Source organism: Callorhinus ursinus, unplaced genomic scaffold (genome assembly GCF_003265705.2).
Source record: "Callorhinus ursinus isolate GAN/ISIS: 27379988/994484 unplaced genomic scaffold, GSC_fseal_2.0 scaffold61, whole genome shotgun sequence".
Classification (NCBI taxonomy): domain Eukaryota; kingdom Metazoa; phylum Chordata; class Mammalia; order Carnivora; family Otariidae; genus Callorhinus; species Callorhinus ursinus.
The window spans coordinates 543664-559628 of record NW_027397123.1 but is presented as its reverse complement, the minus strand read 5'-3'; the positions used below and the strand labels follow the sequence as shown (position 1 = coordinate 559628).

Sequence of the window (15965 nt, the reverse complement as noted above, 5' to 3'; positions counted from 1 at the left end):
ATGAGAGTATAAGCTGGCACAACTACTATGAAAAGCAATTTGGAATTTCTTGTAAAAATTAACCATAGATCTACACTATGATCTAGTAATTTCACTCCTGGGTATCTGTGCAAGAGAATTAGAAATATGTACCTACAGGAAACTTGTTCAAGAATGTTTATAGCAATTTTACACATAACCACAACTCTGTAATAAAAAGACCACTCCCCCCACCCCACCCCCAGTCCTTGAAGCCATAAGCAACCACTAATCTACTTTCATCACTGGATTTCCCTATCCTGGAATTTCATCTGAATGTGATCATAGAACATGTGGTCTTTTATGACTGGGTAAGTGTTGTTTTTTTTCCACTTGGCAGAATGTTTTTCAAGGTTCATCCCAGTTATAGTGTATATCACTACTTCATTCCTTTTTATGGCTGCATGATAGTCCATTGTGTGGATATGCCACTGTATTTGTTTGCAAGGGCTGCCGTGACAAAGTACCACGGAGTGGTGGCTTCAACAACAGAAATGCATTTTCTCATAATTGTACAGGTTCAATGTCCAACATGAATGTGTCACCAGGGTTGTTTCTTCTCCCTATGTCTTAACATGGTCTTCCTTCTGTATGGACAAGCCTGTGTCCTAATCTCTCTTTATAAAGACACTAGTCATTGCGTTAGGGCCCACCTTCATGCCCTCACTAAACTTGAATTACCTCTTTCAAGACCCGATCTCCAAATACCATCACCTTCTGAGGTACTAGGTGCTAGGACCTCAATATATAAATTTTAGGGGGACAAATTCATCCCACAACAGCCACATTTTGTTTATCCACCTGTTGGTGGACATTATTTCCACATTTTGCTATTGTGGATAATGCTGTTATAAAAATCCATTTACATGTTTGATTATCTCTCTCTCTTTTTTTTTTTTTAACAATGCGAACTCTAGTTTGATTGGTCTGGCTTGTTCACAGGTAAGTCTCCTGCTCAGACAACAAAAGGGCCAGCTAATGGTGAGGGAAGGCAGTGTCTTCAGCCTTCCAGAGTCATGGGTCTGCAGGGCTCCCCCAGCCCAGTGCAATTCTCTGCCCTTGCGCCTAGGAGGAAAGAAGGGAAGAGCTCTTTGGGTGGGGGAGTGGGAGGCAGCTACAGGGTAATTTTAGTGCAGAGCCCAGGGTCTGTTCTTCACAGCAGGAGGTAGTAATCACATAAAGTTTTATTTCAAACTTAAAATAAATGAGAGAATTGTATATTATTCTCACTTGTTGATTTTTTTTCTTAAATTTTCTCTTTTACAAAAAAAAAGTGGGGGGACAGCAGGAAAGAAAAACACAGGAGGCAAATGAGGCATACCTGGGTTCAGATTAGAAGAAATCAGGGAGATGAGAACTAAGCTGTTACTGCTGGAACAGTAACACTGTGGCTGGCCCCAGGGCTCTCTCCAGGCATCCTGGGGGAATGGCAACAAGCCCTAGAAGGAGAGACAAATGTGGGAAGATAGCTGTCCCCAGACCAGCAGCAGTACCATTCTTCTGGTGGCCACCTTGGGCAGTCAACTGGGTTGAAAATATTTGAGGCTCCCATGTTTGGAAGCTGGGTCTCCAAAGCATGGGCCCATGGGGTCAGAGAAAAGGGAAGAGGTGTGAAGGGATGGCACCGAAGGGCTGTGTGTTCCATCACAGTCCTTCCCTGGGATCATGGGGATCCAGGGGGGGCAAGGGGAATCAGGACTCTTCCCTGTTTGTCAGCCAATCAGCTTCTTTAGGAAGCCTTCCTGCTGGTCCCTGATACCTACAAACTTGCCCATCATGTCCCATTCTTGATGGCCAGCACATTGGGGAACAGCTGACATCTTACACTCATAATGTGTGGTCATTAATATCCACCTTGGTCATTACCACCTTTCCGTGCTGTTTGGGCACCATCTTCTCTAGTCTTTGCCCCAGAGGAAAAAAACCTGCAGGGGCCACACCACTGTGCATGGAAATCCACAAGCACTGGTGTCTCACTGTTGACAACTCAGTCTTGAAAGTCAGGTCCACCCTGGATGTTAAAGGTCACTGTAGAGACTCTGGTGGTGTGTATACTGATTAGGCTGAACCAGGTGTTCCTGTCAGGCCACCAGGACTGTACTGTGGGGTCTGCAGAGCCCTGGAGTTAAGGGGTGCCCACCTCTTCAGAAGTCTCTGAGCCATCTTCCTACAGTATGAGTAGAGAGTTGCACAGCTTGGCCCTCACCACCCATCAAAGGTACTCCTCCATTTACAAGTTTTTGTGTGGACATATTTTTTATTTCTCTTGGGTATATACCCAGAAGTGGAATTGCTGGGTGATATGAGAACACTATGTTTAATTATTTAAGGAACCGCTAGTCTGTTATCCCAAGTAACTGCACCATTTTACACTCCCACCAGCAGTGTATGAGAATTCCAGTTTGTCTATATCTTCACCAACATCTATTATCTCTCTCTTTTTTTTAATTCTAGTCACCCTAATGGGTACAAAATGGTAACTCAGTGTGATTTTGATTTGTATTTCCCTGCAGGCTAAAAGATGTTGACCATCTTTCCATGTGCTTGCTGACCATTTGTGTATTGTCCTTGGCAGAACATTCATTCAGAATCTTTGCCAATTTTTAAATTGGGTTATTTATATTTTGATTTTTGAATTATAAGCATTTTTTCTATATTCTAGATACAAATTATTTATCAGATATATGATTTGCAAATGTTTTCTCCCATTCTGTGAGTCGTCCTTCACTTGTTTCCAAGTTTGGGGGATTATGAACAGAGCTTCTATGAACATTACCCTACAGGTTTTGGTGTGAACATAAGTTTTCATTTCTCTAGGGTAAATACCTCAGAGTGGAATTTCTAAGTCATATGGTGTACGTTTAACCCTATAAGAAGCTGCCAAGAAGGGACTTCTGGAATGGTACAGTAAGGATCTCAGTAAATCTTCTCCCTTCACAGATTTAAAAAAAAAAAAAAGGCAAAAAATTTACCATTTTAGAACACTATAAATGAACTGAACTTAAAGGCATTTATTGAAGAAACACTACTGAACCTCAATAAGAACAGTGGGATTTGTGACATTCTACCTTGGGTAACTCTCAATCATTCTCAACCAACACCAGAAACGGCAGAAACTGAGTCTGGCAGTCATCAGAGGGGACTCACCTGATTTGAAACTCTGTAAAAGGTCTATCCTCAGGGCATTATTGAAAACAATAGCAACAGGTGTCACTCTTTGAAGGTCAGCATCACATCCGCCTAGGGCTGTGAAACGGGTTAGAAGAACTGGAAAATAAGACAGTGACAGGGGACTTTGAAAAGTTCTGACAGGGATGCCTGGATGGTGCAGTAGGGGGTTGGGCCTCCAACTCTTGGTTTCATCTCAGATCATGATCTCAGGGTTGTGAGATCAAGCCGTGATGTCGGGGTCCATCCTGGGAGTGGAGCCTGCTTAAGATTCTCTCCCTCTCCCTTTGCCCCTCTCCCCTTCTCTAATATATCCACTGGAATTTTTTTTATTTTTTTATTATTTTTAAAGATTTTGTTTCTTTATTTGACACACAGAGAGAAAACAAGAGCAGGAACACAAGCAGGGGGTGTGGGAGTCGAGAGGGAGAGGCAGGCTTCCCACTGATCAGGGAGCCCAATGTGGGGCTCGATCCCAGGACCCTGGGATCATGACCTGAAGGCAGATGCTTAATGACTGAGCCACCCAGGAGCCCCAAAATTTTTTTAAAAAGCATCTGTATACCAAACTCATAAACAAGTATATAAGCCCTAGATCTTCCTTGCAGATGCTGAATAACATTGTTCCTCAACAAATACAAGTTAGATATAAAAAAAAACCAAACCAACCACATGAGGCATACAGAAAAATAGCAAAATAGCAGACATAAATTGAACCATATCAATAGACAGGAATAGGCTGAAAAAAAAAATGGAAAAACACCATACAGAGTGGCCAGAAGAGAGAAGGGATGGTCACATTAATATCAGACAAAATATGCTTTAAAAAAGTTACTGGAGAAAAATAAGGACATTCTTTAATAATAAAAGAGTAATTTCTTCAAAAAATATAACAGTTATGAACATATCTGCCCCTAACAGAACCCACAGTTACATGAAATAAAAACTGACATAATTGAAGGGAGACATAGACAATTCAGTCATAGAAGTTGGAAAGTTAAACAATACACTCTCAATAATTGATATAACAACCAGGCAGAAAATCAGCAGGAATACAGAAAACTTCAGTAATACTAGCAACCAATTTGATGGAGCTGATATTTATTGAACACTCTACCAATAGAAGAATACACACTCTTTTCAAGGCAGCATGCCCTATTATTCTCTCCAGCCTAAATAATATGCTAGACCATAAAGCATCTTAATAAATTTTAAAAAATGAAATCATGCTAAGTATGTTCTCTGACTACAATGGAAATAAACTAGAAATCAACAACTAAAGAAATTTGGGATTCAAAAGTATTTTAATCAATACATTTCTAAATACTCTAGGAATCATCAAAAAATTATGAGAAATTAGAAAAGTATTTTGAACTGAATGAAAATAAAAACAAAACCTATCAAAATGTATCAAATGCAGTTAAGAATGTTTTTAGTGGGAAATTTGTATCTTTACATACATGCCTATGGTACCATAAAAGAATTAAGATCTAAAATCATTTGGAAGAATTCACCAGTGAGGCTGTTTGGTCCTAAGCTTTTCTTTGTTCGAAGGTATTGGATTGCTGATTCAATCTCCTTTCTAGTTGTAAGTATATTTAGATTTTCTATTTCTTCATGATTCAATCTTAGTAGGTTGTTTCTAGAAATTTGTCCATTTCATCTAGATTATCCAGTTTGCTGGCACAAAATTGTTCATATTACTCTCTTCTGTAAAATTGGTAATTTCACCTCTTTCATTTTTTTTTTTACTTTATTTTTTAAATTTAAATTTTAGGTAGTTAATATACAGTGAAATATTGGTTTCTGGAGAATTTGGTAGTTCATTACTTAGATACAACACCCAGTGCTCATCAAAACAAGTGCTCATCACCCATCTAGCCCATCCCCCACTCCCCTCCCCTCCATCAACCCTCAGTCTGTTCTCTACCGTAGTCTCTTTTTTTTTTTTTAAAGATTCTTATTTATTTATTGTGAGAGAGAGAGTGATAGAGAGCATGAGAGGGAAGAGGGTCAGAGCGAGAAGCAGACTCCCTGCTAAGCAGGGAGCCCGATGCGGGACTCGATCCGGGGACTCCAGGATCATGACCTGAGCGGAAGGCAGTCGCTTAAACAACTGAGCCACCCAGGCGCCCTCTACCGTAGTCTCTTATGGCTTGTTTCTCTCTCTCCTTTTTTTTCTTTCCCCCCTTCCCATATATTCATCTGTTTTCTTTAAGTTCCACATATGAGTGAGATCATATGCTATTTGTCTTCCTCTGACTTATTTCACTTAGCATTATACTCTCTAGCTCCATCAATATAGTTGCAAATGGCAAGATTTCATTCTTTTTTTTTTAAAGGTCATGGGTTTTTATTTATTTAATTTTATCATGTTGTTAGTCACCATTCATTACATCATTAGCTTTTGATAAATTTCATTCTTTTTGATGGCTAATTATTCCATTGCATGTATGTGTACACACACACACACATACCATATCGTCTTTATCCATTCATCAGTGAGTGTGCACTTGGGCTCTCCCCATAGTTTGGTTATTGTTGATAATGCTGCTGTAAACATCAGGGTGCATGTATCCCTTCGAATCTGTTTTTTTTTTTAATTTCAGATAAACAATGAATAAGTCATCCTTATTAAATATTGAAAATTTTTATAGTATACTACAAAATTATTTTTTTAATTATGTTCAGCTAGCCAACATATAGTACATCATTAGTTTTTGATGTAGTGTTCAACGATTCCTTAGTTGCATGTAACACCCAGTGCTCATCACATCCCGTGCCCTCAATACCCATCACCTGATTACCCCATCCCCCCACCCACCTCCCTCCCCTCTGTAACCCTGTTTATTTCCCAGAGTCGAGAGTCTCTCATGGTTTGTCTCCCTCTCTGATTTCTTCCCACTCAGCTTTCCCTCCCTTCCCCTGTGGTCCTCTGTGCTGTTCTTTATATTCCACATATAAGTGAAACCATATGATAATTGTCTTTCTCTGCTTATTTCACTTAGCATAATCCCCTCCTGTTCCATCCATGTCAATGCAAATGGTAGGTATTCATCCTTTCTGATGGCTGAGTGTTATTCCATTGTATATATGAACCACATCTTTATCCACTCATCCGTTGAAGGACATGTTGGCTCCTTCCAAGTTTGGCTATTGTGGACATTGCTGCTAGGAATATTGGGGTCCATGTGCCTTCTTTTCACTACAGCTGTATCTTTGGGGTAAATACTCAGTAGTGCAATTGTTCGGTCACAGGATAACTCTATTTTTAATGTCTTGAGGAACTTCCATACTGTTTTCCAAAGTTCTATTTTTAACATTTTGAGGAAACTTCATCTCTTTCATTTCTAATGTAGTTGAGTCTTCTCTCCTTTTAGTCAGCCTAGCTAATGATTTGTTAATATGTTATTTTTTTGGAGAAACAACTCTTGGTTTCATTAATTTCCTCTAATTGTCCCTGCTGTTATTCTATCTTCTATTTTATTTCTCTACTCTGATTTTGATTATTTCTTTCCTTCTAGCACCTATGGGTTTAGTTTTTCTCTTCTAGTTCTTTCAGGAGTAAAGTTCAGTTGTTGATTTGAAATCTTTTTAATATAGACATTTACTGCTATAAATTTCCCTCTAGTACTACTTCTGTTGCATCTCACAAGTTTTGGTAGTTTGTGTTTTTGTTTTGATTTCTCTCAAGATATTTTCTAATTTCCCTTGTGATTTCTTCTTTAACTCATTAGTTAAGAGTGTATTGATTAATTTTCACATATTTGTTGATTTTCCAGTTTTCCTTATGCTACTGAATTCGTTTCAATCTTTAAAAAATTTTTAATACTTGTTCCGTGGCTTAACAAGTATTAACTAGTTCTATGGTCTATCCTGAGGTGCCTGGGTGGCTCAGTTAAGCATCTGCCTTCGGCTCAGGTCATGATCCCAGGATCCTGTGATCGAGCCCCACATTGGACTCCTTGCACAGCATGGAGCCTGCTTCTCCCTCTCCTTCTGCCTACTTGCTCTCTGTCAAATAAATAAATAAAATCTTAAAAATAAACATATAGTCTATCCTGAAGAATACATGCACTTGACACAAATGTATTCTATTGTTGGGTGGAGTGTTCTGTATATCTGTCAGGCCCAACTGGTCTGTAGTATTGCTCAAGTCTTCTATTTTCTTATTGATCACCTGTCTGGTTGCTCTATATATTATTGAAAGTAGCGTGCTGAAGTCTCTCCCTCTCTGTCAACATTTGCTTCATATACTTCAGAGCTCTGATGTTTGCCACATATATGTTTGTAATTGATAGATCTTCTTGGTATATCGACCTTGTTATCAATATATTATATAATGTCCTTCTTTGTCTCTTGTAACAGTTTTTAGTCTATTTTGTGTATTAGTATAGCCAATTCCTGCTCTATCTTGGTAATTATTTGCACTATCTTTCCCAAGCATTTCATTTTTAACCCATTGTGTCTTGGATCTAAAGTGAGTCTCTTGTAGACAGCTTATAGTTGGATTCTGTTTTGTTTTATATCCATTCTGCCAACCTAAGTCTTTTGGTTGGGAGTTTAATCCCTTTACATTTAAAGCAATTGCTGATAATGACTTACTTTGCTATTTTGTTGTTTCCTATATCTTATAGCTTTATTGTCCCTCATTTTCTCCATTATTGCCTTCCTTTGTGTTTAGTTGATTTTTTTATAGTGACACATTTTGATTCTCTTCTCATTCACTATATATATATTTTTTCAAGTTTTTACTTAAATTCCAGTTAACATACAGTGTAATATTAGTTTCAGGTGTAGAATTTAGTGATTCATCACTTACATACAACACCTGGTACTCATCACAAGTGTCCTATTAACCCATCAGCTATTTAACCCAGCCCCCCACACCTACCTTCCCTCTAATAACCCTGTTTGTTCTCTATAGTTAAAAAATATAGAATGCTTCATGAATTTGTGTCATCTTTGCACAGGGGCCATGCTAATCTTCTCTGTATTTTTCCAATTTTAGAATATGTGCTGCTGAAGCAAGCACTCATTCACTATTTTTAAAGTTACTTTCTTAATAGATTCTTTAAAGCATACCATATATATCTTTAAAAAAGATTTTTATTTATTTGAGAGAGAGAGAGCAAGCACGAATGGGGGGGCGGGAAGCAAAGGCAGAGAGAGAAGCAGACTCCCTACTGAGCAGGAAGCCTGATGCGGGGCTTGATCCCAGAACCCTGAGATCATGACCTGAGCTGAAGGCAGATGCTTAACTGACTGAGCCACCCAGGTGCCCTACATACCATATACATCTTAATGTAGAATTGACTTCAGAGTTATAGCAACTTAATTCCACGGACTTATATAAATGTTACTCCTATATAGTTCCATTCCATCCTCTCACTTTCTGTGCTTTTATTTTTATACATATCTATATATGCTACAAATCCTGAGATCAAAACACACCTCAGAGATTGACCTTAAAAACTAGTCCTTCCAGAATTAAATTGGATCAGACTACTGAGCAATTTACACCTCCAAGAAATTGTTGGAAACAGCAGAGCAATCAGCAGGAAATCAGTGGAGCCTAATGAGCTGGAAATAGTACCAAATAAGTCAGATTGCTTCACAAAGAGATCAAGGGAAAGGACAGTTGGAGACTCCTGTCATCCTAGGTGACTGAAAACACACCCAAGCACAACACTGAATGCTTCACATTGCAAAGGGAAATGGATTTCACTAAAATAGCCTAGTCAAAACACAAAACAAATTAAGCAAAAAACAATAAAAGCAAGTCTGGGGGTGGGAGGAGGGATTGGTATTCAGAACTGCTACGATATGTTACCTAATATATCCATTTTTTGGCAAGAAAAGGGGACAAGAACAAAGGAAGATATGAAGACAAGGTTTCATCAAGTAGAGAATATCAATAAAGAGATAGAAATAATAAAAAGAACCAAATGGCAATTCTGGAGTTGAAGAATGCCATAACTAATATAAAAAAAAAAATCACAAGAGCTAACCAGTAGATTTGAGTTGGCAGAAGAATCAGAAAACTTGAAGATAGATAAACAGATATACAATCTGAAGAACAGAGAAAACAGAATGAAGGAAACTGAACAGAGACTCAGATAAATTTGGAACATCTTTAGATGCATCAACATATATTTAATGAGAAAACCAGGAGGAGAGAAAAAAGAAATGAGGAGGAAAAATATTTAAAGAAATAATGGTTAAAACCATCTCCAATTTTTATTTTTTTTTTATTGTTATGTTAACCATCTCCAATTTTTAAAAAACATTTTATTTATTTATTTGACAGAGACACAGTGAGAGAGGGAACACAAGCAGGGGGAGTGGGAGAGGGAGAAGCAGGCTTCCTGCTGAGCAGGAAGCCCCAATGCAGGGCTTGATTCCAGGACCCTGGGATCATGACCTGAGCCAAAGGCAGACGCTTAACAACTGAGCCACCCAGGCACCCCCATCCCCAATTTTTTAAAGAATTTTATGAGAGAGAGAGAGAGAGAGAGGAGGGATAAGCAGACCCCACACTGAGCATGGAGCCCAACACGGGAGTTTGATCTCCGGACCCCAAGACCATGAGCCGAGCCAAAACCAAGAGTCAGACATTTAACTGAGCCACCCAGGCACCCCAAACCATCCCCAATTTTTGGACAAGCATTAATCTATACATACCAGAAGCTCAACAAACTCCCAGCAGGATGTGTGCAGACACCCACAAACAGATACATCATGGTAAAAATGCTGAAAATTAAAGACAGAGTATCTTGAAAGCAGCAAGAAGAAATCAATGTATTACTCACAAGGGTACCTCAATAAGATTAACAGCATGCTTCACCTCAGAAACAATGGAGGACATAAGGCAGTGGGATAACATATTCAAATTGCTCAAACGGAAAAACCCTACCAACCAATCTTTTAACCAGCAAAATTATCTTTCGAAAATGATGGTGGGGCGCCTGGGTGGCTCAGCTGGTTAAGCATCCAACTCTTGTTTTTGGCTCAGGTCATGATCTCGGGGTTGTGAGATCAAGCCCTGTGTTGGGCTCCATGCTGGGTGTGGAGTCTGCTTAAGATTCTCTCCCTCTCTCTCTCCCTCTGCCCCTCCCCTAACCCCCTCCCTCTCAAAAAAAAAAAAGGTAGTAAAATAGATATTCCCAGGAAATAAAAAATGACAGAATTCATTCCTACCTGGCTTACCTTAAAAGAAATACTGAAGAATGTTCTTCGAGTTTAAATGAAGTAATTCTGGACAGAAATTCAAAACCAAATAAAAAGTAGTAAAAGTAATTATAATACAGTATAGCTTCATATTTCTTCCTAGGAGATTTAAGAAGTTGCATGAAAAATATTTATGTAATTGTACTGTTGGCCTTAAAATATATAGAAATTATTAGCTCATTCCCCAGGTGTGTATGATAAAATAGCTAACCTATGGTTTCGGTTATTATTTTTAATTGAGAGGAACTATTTGCTTTAACATTGCCCTCAGCCTTGAATTATCCCATATTGTTTCAAATAAAATCAGTTCTTTCAGAGAGAGCTTCAGAGCTCTTTTCTTACAGACTGCTACCCCCTCTGGGCAAAATCTCTGAACCACTATTCTGGGCATTGTGCTTGGTAGTAGCCTCTTCTCATCCTGCCTCTCTTGGTGTGGAATCTGTCCTAAATGTAAGCTGAGATGAGGACAATCAGGGTCCCAGTATTCTGGGCTCCCTATGCCTGAGTAGAGTATCCCTTCTATGTAGGGTAGGGGCTGGTGGAGGAAGTCCCAAACTACTCAACCATACTCATCAGTCATTTAGCCTCTTCAACTGAGTTGGTAAGGATGAGAAACACTTGCAGCCTCCCTCTCCCTCTGAGATATGGTGACCCTTGATTGGGAGCTGGAAGGAGAGGGAGCTCCATCTTCTTGGTCACACCTACCTACAATGAAGCTTCTATCAAGGAAAACTGCAGAGTGGAGGAGGGAACAGTTCATATTTTAAATGCCAGATTCTCACTGTTCTAAGTTTCAGTAAATTTTTTGATAAATATTTCACTTGCTGTATGCCCTTAGGATATGTTTCAAACTTTAAATGTTTAGTTGTTGTGGGATTTTAAATTTTACTTTCCAGCTTTACTTCTTTTACTTGAGAATGGGTCTGCAGAGATACTTTTTTACTCTATGATCTGGAAGTGAAACATAAGGTCTTAGATCTTTTCTGATCTAAACTTCAAACTTATCCTTGGAACAGAGATGGCCTACAACAATCAAAAACCAATACCAAAACCAAAAACCAGAAATAAACAAATAACCTCCAAAACAAAACAAAACAGCAAACCCTGGGGAAGGGAGAGAATCTGATTTCCAGAGTTACCACATTTATTAGATTCAAATGGCCAGTTTAAACAATATCAAAATCAAAAGGCATTCAAAGAAAATACAAATTAATCAACAGAAATTATCCCTGAAAAATAACTAATGGCAGATATACTAGACAAAGACTTTAAAACAACTGCCTTAAAGATGCTCAAAGAACTAAAGGAAAATGTGGAGAAAGTCAAGAAAATAATGTGGGAACAAAATGGAATATAAATAGGGCGCCTGGGTGGCTCAGTCGTTAAGCGTCTGCCTTCGGCTCAGGTCGTGATCCCAGGGTCCTGGGATCGAGTCCCACATCGGGCTCCCTGCTCAACAGGAGGCCTGCTTCTCCCTCTCCCACTGCTTGTGTTCCCTCTCTTGCTATCTCTCTGTCAAATAAATAAATAAAAATCTTTAAAAAAATGGAATATCAATAAAGAGATGGAAATCTAAAAAAGACAAAAGAAACTCTGGAGCTAAAAAGTACTGAAATGAAAAGTTCACTAGAGGGATCCAAAGGTAGACTTGAGCAAGCAGAAGAAAGCCTCAGAGAACTTGAATATAGAACAATGAAAATTACTGAGTATGAGGAACAGAAAGAAAAAAATATTAAGGAAAAGCAAACAGCCTAAAGGACCTCTGGGATACCATCAAGTGGACCAACATATGCATCATGGGAGTCCAAGAAAGAGAAGAGAGGGAGGGAAAAAGGCAGAAGAAATCTGAAGAAATTATTTGAAGAAATAATGCTGAAAACTTCCCAAATTTGACTAAAGACATAAAGTAAACATCCAAGAAACACAACAAACTCCATATAAAATTAAGTCAAAGAGATCCATACCTGTGTCAACTATACTTCAATTTAAAAAATAATTGATAAAAAGAGATCCACAAGACACATTACAAACTTTCAAAAGACAAAGAGAACCAAGAACCTTGGATGAGAGAAGTGAATCATTACATACAAGGGATACTCAATAAGATTATCAGATTTCTCAGCAGAAATTTTGGAGGTCAGAAGACAGTGGATCAATATATGCAAAATGCCAAAGGAAAAAAACTTGCAACCAAGAATCCTATATCCAGAAAAACCTGCCCTTCAAATTGACAGAGAAAGTAAGACATTCCCAGGTCAACAAAAGCCAAAGGACTTGGTGCTCACTAGACCTAGCCTGCAAGAAATGTTCAAGGGAGTCTTGCAAAGGTGAAATGAAGACACTAGACAGTAACACAAGCTATATAGAGAAATAAAGATCTCAATAAAGGTAAATACATGAGCAATTAGACAAACTAGTAAACAATGGTTTGTAGTTGTACTTTTTGCTTTTTATGTGATTTAAAAGCTTAATACATTTAAAGAAAAAAACAATTCGTGTAAAAGCTAGCATAGTAATAAGTGCTGACATTAAGTTTTTTGGTAATAGTGTAAGTACCTGATATTAATATTTTGGTCACTGAGGCATCCATTACAAAAGAAATCCATCTTGAATAGACATATTGCCAACTGTTTGACACAAATACTAGCAAAACAAGCAGAGAAGGAATTAGGTCACCCTCACTCATGAAGCTCCTTGTTTCCGAAAGCCCTGGGTAACCTAGAAAACTGATCACTTGAGTAACCTTGCTTCTCCCTTCCAGTACCTTAATTCCCACTCAGGCTTTAAATTAACCAATAAGGAGTGAAACGTGAAACCCCAGACACCCCACCCTCAGTTCCTAATAAAGGCAGAGCCCCAGGTCTGCACTCTCCCTATACCTGCAACCTCACTGTGCAGTCCTTGGATGCACCATGTGTCTTAGAGGATCTGTAATAATGCCCGTTCTTCAAAGTTCTCTGATGGTCATTTCTGAGGTATATCTTGAAGTCATAAGAACCATGGGGGCTGATCCAGCCACAACTTTGGTCCCAGTGGGGGAAATGTCTGTGAGGGCTTGCTACAAGGACTATGGGCTTGAGCAAGTGTCTCAGGCATTCCTTTTTTTTTTTCCCCCAGAGAGAGAGAGAGAGAGAGAGAGAGAGAGAGAGAGAGAACAAGCAGGGAGGGATGGAGGGAGAGGGAGAGAGAGAATCTTAAGTAGGCTCCATGCCCAGTGCACAGCCTGATTCGGGGCTCAATCTCACAACCCTGAGATCATGACCTGAGCCAAAATCAGAAGTTGAACACCAAACCAACTAAGCCACCCAGGTGCCCCATGCCTCAGGCATTCTTAGCCAACATCATCATTATCAATAGGCTGGAAGTAACGGGACATCTAATATTACTGTAACTTTGGTTTGTTACTCTAAATCTTGTTTTCTATATTTAGAAACAAATTAGTCTCTTTTAGAGACTAATGCATTTAAAAGATTATTAGCTTGTTTTGGGACACACAATGTATGAAGACATAATTATGTGACATTAACAACCAAAAGAGGTGGATACAGAGCTGTAAAGGTGCAGTTTTTGTATGTTATTGAAATTAAGCTGGTATAAATTCAAATTAGGATGTCAAATATAATCCACATGGTAACTACAAAGAAAATATACACAAAGGGAAATGAGAAAAGAACTTAAACATTTCCATACCAAAAAACCCCAAAAAACCCCCAAAAAACCTAAACACAAAAGACAGTAATGTAGGAAGTGAGGGATGAAAAAAAATCCATAAAGCATATAGAAAGCAAATAACACAATGATAGAAGTCCCTCCTTATCAATAATTACTTTAAGTGTAAATGGATTAAACTCTTCCAGTCAAAAGACAGTGATTGGCAGAACGGATAAAAACACATGATCCATCTTAATAAGATCCAAAGACACAAACAGGTTGAAAGTATCGGGGAAAAAAAAAAATTCCATGCAAAAAGTACCAAAAGAGCAAGTGTGACTATACTAATATCAGACAAAATAGACTTTAAACCAAAAGACTTGGACGAGCCAAAGCCATCCTGACACAGAAGAACAAGGCTAGAGACATTTCCCCATTTCAAACCATATTACAAAGCTTTAGGAATCAAAAGAGTAGGGTATCAGCATAAAACCAGACACACAGATCAATGGGACAAAATTGAGAGCCCAGAAATAAACCTATACATTCATGGTCAATTAATATTTGAAAAGAGAGCCAAGAATGCTCAATAAAGACAGTCTCTTCAACAAATGGTACTGGGGAACTGGATATTCATATGCAAAAGAATAAAACTAGACTCCCCTCTTACACTACTCATAACAATTAGCTCAAAATGGATTAAAGACTTAAATAAATGTAAGACATGAAAACATAAGACTCCCAGGAGAAAACACAGGCAAAAAGTTCTGGCAATGATTTTTTCTTTCTTTTTTTTTTTTTTTGCATGACACATAGAGTACCAGTAACAAAAGCAAAAATAAATAACTGGGACTATATCAAACTAAAAACTTCCGCACAGTAAAATAAATGAGATAAAAAAATGAAAAGGCAACCTATGGAGAGAGAAAATATTTACAAGCCACATACTGGATAAAAGGTTGATATGAAATCATAAAACTCAATAGCAAAACAAACAACCCCCAGATAATCTAATTTAAAAACTGGTAAAGAACCCGAAGACATTTTCCCACAGATATTCAAATGGCCAACAGGTACATGAAAAGGTATCACTATCACTAATCATCAGGGAAATGCATATCGAAACCACAGTGAGATATCACCTCACACCTATTAGAATGGCTGTAATCAGAAAGACAAGAAATAACAAGAGCTGGTAAGGAGGTAGAGAAAAGGGTACCCTTGTACACAATTGGTGGGAATATAAATTAGTGCAGCCACTGTGGAAAACAGTATGGAGGGTCTTCAAAAAATTAAAAATACCACTGCCATATAACCCAGCAATCCCACTTCTGGCTATACGTCCAAAAAATAAAAAATGAAATCACTATCTTTAAGAGATATCAGCTCCCTCATGTGCATTGCAGCATTATTTACAACAGCCAAGAAATGGAAATAATCTAACATCCATCAACAGATGAAGGGATAAGGAAAATGTGGTGTGTATTTTATATTGGAATATTTATATGGAATATTATATATAATACGGAATATTGTTCAGCCATAAAAAATAAGATAAAATCAAATAAAGGGCTAGTATCCAAAATCTAAACCAGCTCTTGTTATCAAGAAGTTATCAAACTCAGGGGCGCCTGGGTGGTTCAGCCAGTTAAGCGTCTGCCTTCGGCTCAGGTCATCATCCCAGGGTCCTGGGATCAAATCCTGCATCAGGCTCCCTGCTCGGAGGGGAGCCTGCTTCTTCCTCTGCCTCTCCCCCTGCTTGTGCTTGGTTCTCTCATATAAATAAATAAAATCTTAACAGCAACAAAAAAAAGTTACCAAACTCAACACCCAAAAAAAACAAAAAATCCAGTCAAGAAATGGGCAGAAGACACGAACAGATGATTCTCCAAAGACAT

The 15965-nt window shown here is 38.4% G+C and overlaps 1 non-coding gene across 1 annotated transcript; it reads right to left on the bottom strand.

Moving 5' to 3' along the window:
• Positions 1–8116: 8116 nt before the first annotated feature.
• LOC112810829 (U6 spliceosomal RNA) lies at positions 8117–8221 on the bottom strand. The gene has a single exon (XR_003204897.1). It is a non-coding gene; the product is annotated as a U6 spliceosomal RNA (small nuclear RNA).
• Positions 8222–15965: the final 7744 nt, after the last annotated feature.